At 32.4% G+C, this 14,123-nt stretch overlaps 1 long non-coding RNA gene across 2 annotated transcripts; it reads right to left on the reverse strand.

Moving 5' to 3' along the window:
- Positions 1-11,151: 11,151 nt before the first annotated feature.
- Positions 11,152-13,304, reverse strand: LOC145953111 (uncharacterized). Of its 2 annotated transcripts, XR_014430665.1 has the most exons (3): positions 12,954-13,297; positions 12,172-12,285; positions 11,152-11,978 (listed from the first exon to the last, which is right to left on the reverse strand). It is a non-coding gene; the product is annotated as an uncharacterized LOC145953111 (long non-coding RNA). The 2 variants fall into 2 exon arrangements; XR_014430664.1 differs by having other exon boundaries at positions 11,152-12,285; positions 12,954-13,304.
- Between the last annotated feature and the right edge of the window lie 819 nt (positions 13,305-14,123).

The following is a 14,123-nucleotide window of genomic DNA, read 5'->3' on the forward strand; positions in this document are numbered from 1 at the left end:
TGGTGAGGCTCGGGTAGTTAATAAATTCATTCAAAAGAAAAAGAGATTGTTGGGACAAAAGGATGGTGAAAAGTTTAATATAGATCAAAAAGGAGTTTTAAGATTTAATGATAGGATATATGTGCCTAATGATTCTGAAATTAAGAAAATAATTTTAGGTGAGGCATATAAGAGCAAGTTGAGTATACGCCCTGGGGCAACAAAAATGTATCAGGATCTCAAGAGAATGTTTTGCTGGCCTAAAATGAAAAAGGAGGTAGCACAATATGTAGCTACATGTTTGATTTGTCAAAAGGATAGGATAGAACACCAAAAGCCAGCAGGAATGTTACAACCCTTAAATATACCTGAATGGAAATGGGATAGTATAGCAATGGATTTTGTAGTTGGTTTACCACGAACAATCCATAAGTTTGATTCCATATGGGTTATCGTGGATAGACTGACAAAATCTGCTCACTTCTTACCCATTAATATTAGGTATTCACTAGAAAAATTGACTGAACTGTACATAAGGGAGATTGTATGATTGCATGGTGTACTATCTAGCATAATATCTAACAGAGATCCTAGGTTTACTTCTAAATTTTGGGGAAGTTTACATCAAGCATTGGGAACTAAGCTTCGCCTTAGCTCTGCATATCATCCTCAAATAGATGGACAATCAGAGAGGACCATGTAATCCTTAGAAGATTTATTAAGAGCTTGTGTGCTAGAGGATTCGGGTAGTTGAGATCAATATTTGCCTTTGATTGAATTCACGTATAACAACAGTTTTCATTATAGCATAAGTATAGCACCCTATGAAGCTCTATATGGGAGAAGGTGTAGAACTCCTTTCTGTTGGTTTGAGACAGGAGAAAATTTAATCTTGGGTCCTGAATTCGTGCAAAAAACCACAAAAAAGGTCAAAATGATTCAAGAAAAATTGAGAACGACTCAAAGCAGACAGAAAAGTTATGCTGATAAAAGAAGACGACCTCTTGAATTTCAGGAAAGTGATCATGTATTTTTGAAAGTTACACCAACAACTGGTATTGGTAGGGTAATGAAATCAAAGAAACTCACACCTCGATTTATTGATCCTTACCAAATCCTCAGAAAAATAGGTCATGTTGCTTACCAAATTTCTTTACCCCCTTTTCTTTCTAATCTTCACAATGTCTTTCATGTGTCAATTAAGAAAATATATTTATGATCCTTCTCATGTAATAATGTCTGATACGATACAATTAAAGGATAACCTTACATATGAAACAATGTCTGTGCAGATCGCAGATAGGAGAATCAAGCAATTGAGAGACAAACAAATTTCATTGGTAAAGGTCATTTGGAATGAAGACACGGGAGATGCTACGTGGGAACTGGAGGAGAAAATCAGGAAAAATTATCCTTATTTATTTTAAGCAATAAAAAAAAATTCGAGGACGAAATTTCTGTAAATAGAGGAGAATTGTAATATTCTCAAATTTTTACTCTTCTTAAAATAGTAATCTAAATTTTTAGTTATTATATATATATATATATATAATAGAGAATAAATAAAATATTTTATATAATTACAATATATTAAATTTTTATTACAAAATTTTCAGTAAAATAAAATAGAATTATATAATATTTATTCACAATTTTATTATTATTATTATTATTTTTTAAGACTCTTAAATTTAGTTAATATATTTAAAATGAATAGGTAAATACTAGTAGGTTATTTTTATTTATATTCAGTAAACTAAATATATATATATATATATATATATATATATATATATATATATATGTATGATATCTTATTATAATTAGATACAAAACAACTTATTATAGGATAATAGACATATAAAATGGAATGGTTCAATGGTTTGTGCAGTTATGCATAGAGACCATAAGGTACAGAACACAAGTTCAACTTATGCTAGGTCTTTATATATACCTATTTTAGTAATTAAATAAGTTTTTATTCAAAATATATATACACAGAAGAACTTTATCTCTTTAAAATTTTATATACTACTATGTTTATTTATTTATGTTATTTTTTTTATGTATATTTATTTACTGAGGTGTCTCTAACCTCATTTATTTGTTTAACCTATGATTATTTTTACTCATAATAATCAATAAGGTGTTCATAGTTTATGTTTAATTATTTTATAATGATTATCATTGTCATTTACTTGATTGGTACTCTTTAATATATTTCATTTACGTAAATATTATTTATTTAAAGCTTAAATAATGATAAATACTCAAATTTATTTAGCATAATTGTTTTTATGATTAACTATAATATAGTTTTGTTAAAATATCTTTGACTCATTTTGTTGTTATTTCTTCTTGTATTTAAAGATAAATATTATTTTATGGCCATAAGAATTAAAGTTTGAATTAATTTGTAGTTGGAGGTTTACCCTTGGAGATTTAAATGAGTAAGGAGTTAAGGTTAAAAATCCTTTTGTTGGTTGATATTATAATGTTCATTTATCCTGATTGGTCACTGCAAGTGTAATTCAAATTTTTTATATGTATATTTTCTAGTATTAACTATTGCTACACATGTTATGTGATTATAAATATTTCTTTGAAAATTTTTCTCACTCCTTATTTTTCTTGTTTAAAATATTTAATTAAATATGAAAAATAGATGGATCTACCAATCGTACCAGGCCCTTTCACTTATGTTATTACTGCAGTTTTTTCGGGTACCAGTTGGCGTATGGACGCATTAGCAAATGCCTTTACATTTCAAGGAATAGGAATATCGACTCTTGTATTTTCACCAACCCAGCAAAATCGCGTTATCATAGATGGCCAAATAGTAGTCACTTTTTATCTACCTCCAACAAATCATGTTAATCCAATAGTGAATTTTTATCAACCCGATATGTAAACCTTATATAATTAGTGTAAGAAATAAGTAGATTATAAGTATGTACATTATTGTAAAAAAAAAATTTGTTTAATATATGATGCAAATATGAAGGGCCCAATTTTTTTGGACATGTTTAGGGTTTAGGACATGTTGTAACAGCCCAATTTTTTTGCTGGGCCAAGGGCCCAATTTGTTGCTCGGAACGGGCCGTTTCAAAGTGAAATGGGCCGTTCTGAAATAAGAAAATGTTTAGAAAATGAAGTGGGAGAACGGGCCGTTCCAATTGGAGAACGGGCCGTTCTGATTTGGAGAACGGGCCATTCTGCTAGGTTTGAGAACGGGCCGTTCCAGTTGAGAAATTTGCGTAGGTTTGAAGGGTCCAGAACAGGCGTTCCACTTTTGGAACGGGCCGTTCCGGTAGGTGAGCCTGAAATCCTATAAATAGCGCCCCTCACCTGTCATTTTCACACATCTCTCATTCTCTCTTCCTATTATCTTCTGTTCTCTCCGCTTTCCCTCTTCTTCTCTCTGAAGACCAAGGGGCACTTAGAAGAGGAGACCAAGAGATCCCTGTTTTAGTTCAACTGCTGTTTATCCAGGTACGGGGGAAAAGGAAATTATTTATATGTAGAGTTACATGAGGGAATTGGGTAGAGGAAGAATCCTTAGGATTATGAGTAATTTTATAATTATTTTTGTTTGAATGATTATTGGTCTTATTTGATTCTGTATGTATTTAGGAATATGGATATATGATTAATTGGTAAAAATGATGCTCTAGGAGAGAGAACGAAATTATAGAAAAGTGCCTGTAAGTTAGGTTGTGAAAATTGGATGATTTCTGTTTGGGGAATTGATGATCTCATTAGATTCGGTATGTGTTGAGGATTATAAATGTGCTAATAATTTGTAAGAATGATGATCTGGGAGAGAAAACGAAATTGTAGAAAAGTGCATGTGAGCTAGGTTTTGGAACAATTGGGAATTTTACTGTTTATGTTGAAATTATATTAAATTGGTAATTCTGTTGAGTATTATATTAATTTATGAATATTATTGTTATATCAATTGATAAGAATTGATGATTTATATGTGAATTGCTTGAGGTGTATGAAACCCTTATTTTGTTGGACTTATCCGTGGTGTGTATGTGATATGTTATTGAGCTATAAGATGATCAGATGTGATGAATGTGAATATGATTATGATTGAGGTTCCTCACATCAATGACTAGGGATGGCACGGCCCCTGGGTAAGTGATGCTACAGGGAGGGCGTGACCCTGGCATGATGTGGGATGAGTGAAACAATTAACACGTATCACTTATGTCAGTTGTGGCGTGGCCTTGACATAGTGTTAATTGTAAGAATTGTGTGGATTGTGATGTGATTGTGGTTCTTCACACCTATGACCAGGGGTGAGCACGGCCCGGGATTGTTACATGGGTATCGTGACCTTGGTTAACATGTCATGGGTGAGCACGGCCCTGGGTTAGGGGTAACGTGACCTCGGCACAGTGTTATATCAGGGGTGAGCACGACCTTGGATTGTTACGTGGGTATCGTGACCTTGAATAACATGTCGGGGGTGAGCACAGCCCTGGGTTAGGGGTAACGTGACCTCAGCACAGTGTTATATCAGGGGTGAGCACGACTTGGATTGTTACGTGGGTATCGTGACCTTGAATAACATGTCGGGGGTGAGCACGACCCTGGGCTAGATATGCTACAGGGGGATCGTGACCTTGGCACAGTGTTATATCGGGGGTGAGCACGGCCTTGGATTGTTAAATGGGTAACGTGACCTTGGCATAGTGTGAAGTGCAAGATTTGTGATGATTGGTGTGATTGCGAATTATGACGTGATGATGATGTATGATTGATCGAGTTATGATATGTTGAAATGTTTATGAATATTTTATTAAGTATAGAGTCATAATGAGACGATATGTTGCGTTTTCCTTATGTGCTTTATATATAGATGCTTTCTTTTCTCACCGTACAATTTGTGGATGTTTTAGGTGAGGAAGATCCAGCTATGAGTGGCATCTAAAGTGTCAACAATTGATTTATGGGTATGCTCTGATATTGTGACATCGGGGCAGAGAATTTCTAGGACATGAATTGTATTTGTATACGGAGTTGAACCTATTATTTTGAAAACATTTTGTAACCTCTTATGTTTTATTTTCCAAGTTTCATTTTCAGAATATTTTGGATATTGAAGAATGTTTCTAAAGGTTTTATGTGAACCCTTTTACCTATTTTGAAAATTTGATTTCCTTAGTTTATCTATATTATTACAATATATGTGTTGGGGTAGTAAGGGTGTCACATTTAAGGGTATCAGAGCAGGTCGATCCAATCGGCCGTGAGTTATGAGTCTACTATGCTTGTTTGGTAGATTAATAATGTGATGAGTTGAATGTTGAACTTATTGATGTGCTAATGTGATGATTGATTATGTTGTTTATTTATTTGTGTGCATTGTGTTCTCAGGATTTTTCTGATAGACATGATATAACTTGATGATGCTATTTTTGATTGCTCTTTGTTATTCTCATGATTGCTTAATTGTTTTGGTACTTCTTGCTTATGTAAGAAGTAGTGGTTGGGTGGCATCGCTCGTGTTGCGAGCATAGGTGCAAGTAGTGGTAGAAGACAAGTTATCTTGCTAACCAACTAGAACTAGTGAAACCTTGGATGTGGGTGAGAAATTGACTTATCGAATGTATTTAGAGTTTACGATTGGTGGCATTTCTGAAAGCTATAGTTGTAGTGATTGAATTCAAGAGGTTATGTGTCGAGCTTTAGAGCTTTGAGTGTTCTTGATGAAAGGTCAAAGTGTTGGTGATTTCCTTAAGTTTTGATGCTTGCATATTAATCTTGTTAAGGGTTAGGTTGCATGAGGATTTTATTTCAGCTCTAAGTCTTTCGTGGAATAGCTAAGTTATTTTCGTTTAGGGATTGTAGTTGGAAGCTTGGATATGAGTTTGAGGTAGAAAGAAGTAAGTTTGGGAGGGTTGAGGTATTTTGTGGGATGTTAGTGCACTATTGTTGTCTAGTGTAGGAGATGTTTTTGCTGTAGTTTTGGTATGCTAGTAGGAGTACCGTATTGATAGATTTAGATTTTGTGGTCTTCATGAAAGTTGTAGTCTTGGGAGTGATCTTTTCAATGGCACTGGAATCAGGTAAAATGAAGGTTTAGAATTGAAACGACTAGGTATGATTAACATGCATGATGAACAAATTGGTAAATGTGAAATGTGTTGAATCAAATCTTATTAAGGAAACATGTCATTCTATGTTTTGTGAATCTGAACCGCTTAGTTTAATTCATTCTGATCTTGCAATTTTAAAACAATTCATGTCTAGAAGTGGTAAGAACTATTTTATGACTTTTATTGATGATTTTTATAGATACACAAAAGTTTACTTGATTAGACATAAAGATGAGGCATTTGACATGTTTTCATCCTATAAAGCAGAAGTTGAAAATCAGTTGAATAAAATGATTAAAAGTATTAGATCGGATAGGGGTGGTGAATACACGTTATTTAATGACTATTGTGAAAAGGAAGGTATAATTCATGAGGTAACCCCACCTTATTCACTGAATCCAATGGAGTAGCTAAGAGGAAAAATAAAACCCTTAAAGAAATGATGAATGCATTATTGATTAGTTCTTCTACTCCTGATAATCTTTGGGGAGAAGCCTTATCAATTGCATGTTTTCTACAAAATAGAATACCTCATAAAAGAACTGGTAAAACACCTTACGAGTTATAGAAAGGATATCTCCCTTACCTAAAGTATTTGAGGGTGTGGGAGTGCCTAGCTAAAGTTTTGTTACCTGATCCTAAGAAAAGGAAAATAGGGTCTAAAACTTCTAATTGTATGTTTATTGGTTATGCTAAACATAGTGTTGTTGTCTATAGGTTTCTTGTCCTTAAAAGTAGTGTGATTGATTGTAATACGATAGTAAGAAATAAGAATGTTGAATTTTTTGAGAACATCTTTCCTTTTTGAAGTCTGGTACTAGTTCTACTCAACCTTCACCTTTAGAGACCTCTAGTGAATCTATGTTTGAGGACTCGAGGAGAAGTAAAAGACAAAGGCAAGAAACATCTTTTGGGAATGATTTTTATACCTACCTAGTTGAGGATGATCCTATAAGTTTCTCAGAAGCTATTAGTTCTTCAGATGCAAAGTTTTGGAAAGAAGCTATTAGGATTGAAATTGATTCTATTAAAGAAAATAATACATGGACTTTAGTGGACTTACCTAAAGGAGCAAAACTAATAGATTGTAAGTGGATCTTTAAAAGGAAGTACAACCTTGTTGGGTATATAGAAAAATATAAGGCTAGATTAGTAGCTAAGGGATTTACTCAAAAATAGGATATAGATTTCTTTGATACCTTTGCTCTTATTGCCTGAATTTCCTCTATTCGAGTGTTAATAGCCTTAGCATCAATCCATAGGCTTGTGATACATCAAATGGATGTAAAAATCGCTTTCTTGAATGGTGAACTAGAAGAGGAAATTTATATGACACAACCTGAAGGGTGTGTGGTCCCTGGTCAAGAGAATAAAGTGTGTAGACTCTTAAAATTCTTATATGGTTTAAAACAAGCACCAAAACAATGGCATGAAAAATTTGATCAAGTTTTACTTAATGATGGGTTTAGTTCTAGTAGTGTTGATAGATGTGTGTACACCAAATCTATGAATAATGATTGTGTTATCATATGCTTATATGTGGATGACATGCTTATTTTTGGTACTTGTGATGTTATAGTGTTCAAAACTAAATCTTTTCTTGCTTATAAGTTTGATATGAAAGACATGGGTGAGGCAAGTGTAATCTTAGGAGTTAAAGTTGTAAGGAAGGGTGATAGTATTTTACTATCCCAAGGACATTATGTTGAGAGACTTCTTAAGAAGTTTGATTATTATGACTGTAAGTCTGTGACTACCCCTTACGACGTTAACTCTCAACTAAAACAAAATAAAGGAGATTCTCTTGCTCAATCTCGGTATGCCTAAATTATAGGGAGCTTGCTGCATTTAATGAACTTTTCTAGACTCGAGATTGCATATGTAGTAAGTAAACTGAGTAAATATACCCATAGTCCTAATCAAGACCATTGGGAAGCACTTAAAGACTCATGAGATACTTGAGAGGTACCATGGATTATGGTATTGAGTATAGGGGATTTCCCGCTGTACTAGAAGGGTACAGTGGTGTTAATTGGATCTCTGATTTAGATGAAACAAAATCTACTAGTGGCTATGTGTTTACACTTGGTGGTGGTGCGATTGTATGGAGATAAGTCAGGCAATCTATTATTGTTAGATCAACTATGGAGTCAGAGTTTGTAGCTCTAGAGATGACTGGTACTAAGGTTGAGTGGTTGAGAAACTTCATGGTAAACATTCCTATAGGAATGAAACCAACCCCATCAATGTCAATACATTGTGATAGCCAATCGGCAATAGCCATAGCTAAGAATAAATCGTACAATGGGAAGAATAGACATATACAATTGAGACATAATATAGTAAAACAACTGCTGAAGGATGGGAAAATTTCCATAAATTATGTGAAGTTAGAAGGAAACTTGGCAGATCCTTTGACAAAACCCCTAAGAAAAAAAATGATTTATGAAACATCAAAAGGAATGGGACTAAAGTCAATTGAAAACAAACAAGTGATGGTAACCCAACCTTTGTGATTGAAGATCCCATGAATAAGGTTCATATGGGTAAGAACAAGTCACTTGTTAGTTCTGCTAGCACTAAATTTCTTAAATCTTTGTCCTTTCCTAAAATATGAGAAAGTGCTAGAGCTACATTATTGAGAGGGTAAGTTTTATTGTTAAGCTTTATGATGAGAAAGCTTGACATATTATAAAACTTTTAATGATTTTCATATCCCTTATGGGTGGTGTATGATTTGTAGCATGCAATTGATGAAATCACCTATGTGAGTGTCAAGTAGGGCTGCTTGCATGAGATCTTAGCGAGATCTCTAGAGCACTCATGAATATAGGGCATGGCCTAGTAGCGCAAAAACAACGATAGCGGCAAGAATTGTGGGGTTGTAATATGATTGATAAAACCACTAATATACATCAAGTGTTTTAGTTCATATAGCTTGCTACACCAACCTCACTGTATGTTAAGTATTATCAATCTAGGATTATTTCGTATAGCTTGCTAATGTAATCAAAATCAAGTATTTTTCTTTTAAAATATGTGGAGGATTGTTGCACATATATATGCATGATATTTCAAAAGAAAAAGTCTCACATTGATTGAACCACTCAAGTGTAGAGCCTTTATATATCAAAGTGCTCCTAACACTTCCAAAGGGGCAAGCAAAGGGTGGTGGGCTCGCGCACGTAAGAATGGGCCTTGTGAGTCCGTTTAGTTCAAATTTGTTGATTTTCCCCCCTTGCACATAATGGGATCCAAAAATATTTTTATTTTGATTACATTAAATTATTTTAATTAATTAAGGCAAACCTTATCCGAAAATGACTGTTTTTCATGTTTCAAATTATGATTTGATTCAGTCCTTAAAAATCGCATCTTACGTTATAGGATCTTTTATTTTATTCTCTAAACGGTCATATTAGGATTAATTTTATCCCTTAATTATCGGATGGTTTACATGGTTTTAGGGTTTCTGAAACTCTATAAATAGATGCCTCTGGCACACTATTTAATCATCCGAAAAACTTTTCTCTCTTCCTTCTCTGAGTTTTCATTTTGTTGCTTGTCAATTCTACTCCTTAGATCCTTGAGACGACCCTATTGTATCCTGGGGGCTTGCGCGTATCCCGTGGATAAGTACTTAAGGTCAGTGCCATCACACGCCTTAGGGAGATTTAACTAACGTGTTTGTTCAGTGTTTTAGGTTACTCATTGGTGCGTCTGCCATATTTTTTACAACAGGAACACACTCGAGAAAACCTCTTCCGATAACGAAGCATTTGAGAAATTGGTTCACATACTCATCGTCGGAGCACCACGGCTTGAGGCGGTGCTCTTTCAGACAGAGGTGTTGGGCTTTGTGTGGTAAGCCACGAGTATGGCTCGACGAAAATTGGGGGCTGGTGGTGACATTCGTGTGGAACGAGAAATGGAACCAATTGTTGACATTGGTGAAGGAAAGGAGATATTAAATTATTTTTTTATTCTTAAGCAATTGTCTCTTATATAATGAAAGGTGCTTAAATTTTAACAATTTGGCCTGACATATCAATATGTTCTAATGCAGGTTTCTTTATAAGCAATGGAAGCTTAAACTTAAGAACTGGTTAAGAACCTGGCGTTGGAGATGCTTATATCGTTAAAATAAGTTTTTAACTTTTTATAAATGAGTGGTTTTTTTATTTTAATTCTTTTATTTTTTTATTTTTTTATCATTTTAAAATTTATAAATATTAATTTTGGTCTTTATAAAATAAAATAAAATAAAAAATTAACTTTGTTTTATAAATACTAACCGATTGGATCACTACAAAAAAATGTGTGATTTGTGGCGGTTATTTTGGCAGTTTCTAGCGGTTAAAAACCGCCACAAATTGCATTACCGGCGTCGTTAATAACTGCCGGATCTACGGTCACCATAAACCGTTTGTGGCGGATATTTTGTAAACGTTCGAGTGCTAGAAAATTCAATCTCTTTCTGACGGTTTTAAACCGCCAAAAAATGCGTTTTAGTTTGACTTGTTGAGATTTTCTGGCGGTCTAAAAACCGCCACAAAACTATTATTATTTTTACATTTACATTTTCTGGTGGTTTTAGATTGCCAATAAATACATTTTTTATTTTTTCACATTTTTTGACAATAGTAATTTTTTATTTTTAAAATATATTTGAAATTATTTTAAAAACGCATTTTTATTATAAATTAACAAATAATATTCTATATTTTATTTAAAATTATCACGAACCATATTAATCATTAAAAATTAATAATGACTATATTATATTGTTATTTAATTCAAGTAACTTATAAATAAAAATTTTACTTGTCAAATTCTAGGATCACTTATTTTAATAAATTATACCTATAATTATAATAATATTTATGTGTTTTGTATGTTTCTTGTTCAAATATAATATTAAATAAAGATACATTAAATTAACAATTTTTAACATTTTAAAAAAATCAAGACAACATCTAGCCATAGGTCTAGCATGACATATTTTTTATTATTAAGACATTAACATCCATCAATTCTAAAATATATCCAATATATTAAGTAACTCAAAATCAAATTCATGATCAATGCTCAAAAGTAAAATATGTAAATTGTCCCAAAATTAATCTTGCTTCAAATATAAAAACATAGGTTCAAATTCATGAGTTCATAATGTCTAAAAAAAAACAATAATAATGTCAAACTCCATGAACATTACTATCTAATGAAGATCCTCCTTGTGGTGTTGGCATGTCATGTCCACTCCCTTCATCCTATAAAATACAAATTGTTTAATGTTATCCTTATTAATAAAATATGCATAAAATATTAAACTTCAATTAAGTATTAATATAATTTAATTTAGTGCAAAATATAAAACACTTACCGCTGCATTATTAAACTTTGAGTACCTTTGACACCCTTGATACAATTGTTGGTTACAATCTCTAAGCAAATCATCAACTTTCTCATTTCCTTCATCAATTGTGGTGTCTATAAACTCAGATGGTCCTTCATACATGTCATGTTCAACATCAGTGTGTCTATTGATCCCCAATGCATCATTTATCATATTTAACACTGGATTTTCATTTTTCCAATGGCTCATCTATTACTTCAGTGTCCCTTGATGCCATTGTTTCATATGCTTCACCATGCCATATCCAAACTTTGTAATTTTTTGGAAATTGCTTACAAATCAAGTGGTCAAACACAACATCTCTAGTTTTCCATTTACTAAAATGACATTTAGGACATGGACACCTTATTGTACCATTGACAGATCGATTTTCAAAAGAAAAATCTAAGAATTTATTTAATCCATCTAGATATTCTATTGTATTCCTTGGCATATCAATCCATGATTTATCCATTACTACATCCATCTGACTGGGTTCAAGAAGAAGAAAAAACTAGATAAGTAAATTAATTTAAAAAATGGCATATATAAAAATGAAAACTAGATAAGTAAATTAATTTTAAAAAATGGCATATATAAAAATGAAAACTAGATAAGTAATTTAAAATATATATAAAAAAAAAAAAGAATTGGATAAGTAATTTTAAAATAAATCATGCTTACCTGAGATGAAGCACTTAGGTAATGCAAGTGAAGTAAATTTGGAGAAGCTTTTTAGTTAATCCAAGAAAACAAATGATTTTCAAGATGTTACCACCGCTAAACTTTCCCCATTCACTGCAAAGAAAACAGAGTCAATCAAATATAGCCACAATCAGCTACATTCAAGGCAGGTAATGTGCGCTCTTACGAAGATAATACAATAAATTATAATCCATTAACATCATTTTAGAATAATTTATTTTATTTTGAGATGCATTAAATTAATTGATTAAGTGGTCCATTTGAATGAGTTTAAAACTTAGTGTGCTTTAGTGAAATTTTAGGATCTAATATTTCATGTCCATTGAGAACTGGTTATATAGGAATCGTAGGTCCAAACAATTTATCAACTTATTATTCATATAAACAAATTACTGACATTGTGTAAAGTAAAAAAAATTAAATTAAATTAAAGCATAACGACCCTTAATTTAAAGTATCTGGAAAACTTAATTCATTTTAAATTAAGAATAAATATACTCTTATTGTTTCCTACTTATTTTAAATTTTAACACACGGATATGTCTAATAAAATAATAGCATTTTAAGTTCTTAAAATCAATAAGAAAAAATTGTATGCAGTTTGAAAAAAAAAACTGCAGAGGATGTTAATCCTGTTTGAATACTATTTTATGCTGATTATATTCTAGTGTGTCCTATTCTGTTTTACAATACCTAAATTGAATAGCATTTTAGATAATAAAATAGTGAAAATGATTCTAGTAACAACAAAGAATTAGTACCTTCCCCTGTACCATTGTGGTTATTCTGAACTTCTGTGTTTTCCGAAGGAAAACTTAACGATCGAGCAAGACGCTTGACACGATTCAATCGCAAGGGTTTCGATGTGGCACCTGTAATAAAACAAAATCATCATATCAATACAGGAATTTAAACTAGTATCTTTGTGAGATCCTATTCTCACCGACGATACCAACCTTGGTTTGCTTTCTGTACATTAACATAAGTCAATTCAATTTGACGTCTGCTTCTTCATCAGATACACAAATCTCTTGCAGACAGACTCACAGGCAACTAAAACTAGAAGTCTAGAACAAATCAAGCATGCAAGCAAATAAGTCATATTCTTATTTGTTTATTTCCCTCTTTATACAAATACCTTAATAATCTCTAAACTCCTGAATTAAACTCTAGCCTACTAGATTAATAACAGAGAATTAAAATGACTTAAATATATAACATAAAATAAAAAGTTACATAATAACAGAATTTAATTCTAGCCAGCTCTAATTAACTAGCTACATATATATAAGGTTGGTGAAACAGATTTATCAACATAACTGTAAAGAAACTAACAACAGCAGTATAGCTTAATTACCATAGGTTTGTCATAAAACGGGAAGTTTTACTCTCATGCCCGACCTCGAAGCTTGGGAGTCTTTAGAGCAACAACATCCAAAATTATTCCATATTGAGAGGATAAGCAATACAAAGATCTATTCAATTCTGCCACATTGGACAAAAAAACAGAAAACAACGTTAACAGCAAAAGTGCATATCCAATTACAACATCCAAGATGCAAATTCAGTGCAACCATAAAAGAAATGCCACTTCTTATATTAGCTTATCAAGTTTCATGTTGTAAAACTGAAACACATCCACTCCATTAAATTTCCCTTCACAATGACCAATAAAATTCCAGCAAAAGAGATAGAAGAATCACAGCTACCCTAATTCAGCAGGAAAAAAACACTATTAGCCCATAAATTTCAACAACGCACTAACCCTAAAAAAATGCCCTGAAACCCAAAACCTAAACCAATTTAATTAAAACAAAGCAAAATTATAAAAACCAAATCACAAAATCATAAATAGATTATGCATTTGAAAACCTAATGGTTTCCTTTCCTTTACCAACGAGGTCAATAACAATGGAGCATTTGAACACCGA

Source organism: Cajanus cajan, chromosome 11 (genome assembly GCF_000230855.2).
Source record: "Cajanus cajan strain Asha chromosome 11, NIPB_CcT2T_4, whole genome shotgun sequence".
Taxonomy (NCBI): Eukaryota; Viridiplantae; Streptophyta; class Magnoliopsida; order Fabales; family Fabaceae; genus Cajanus; species Cajanus cajan.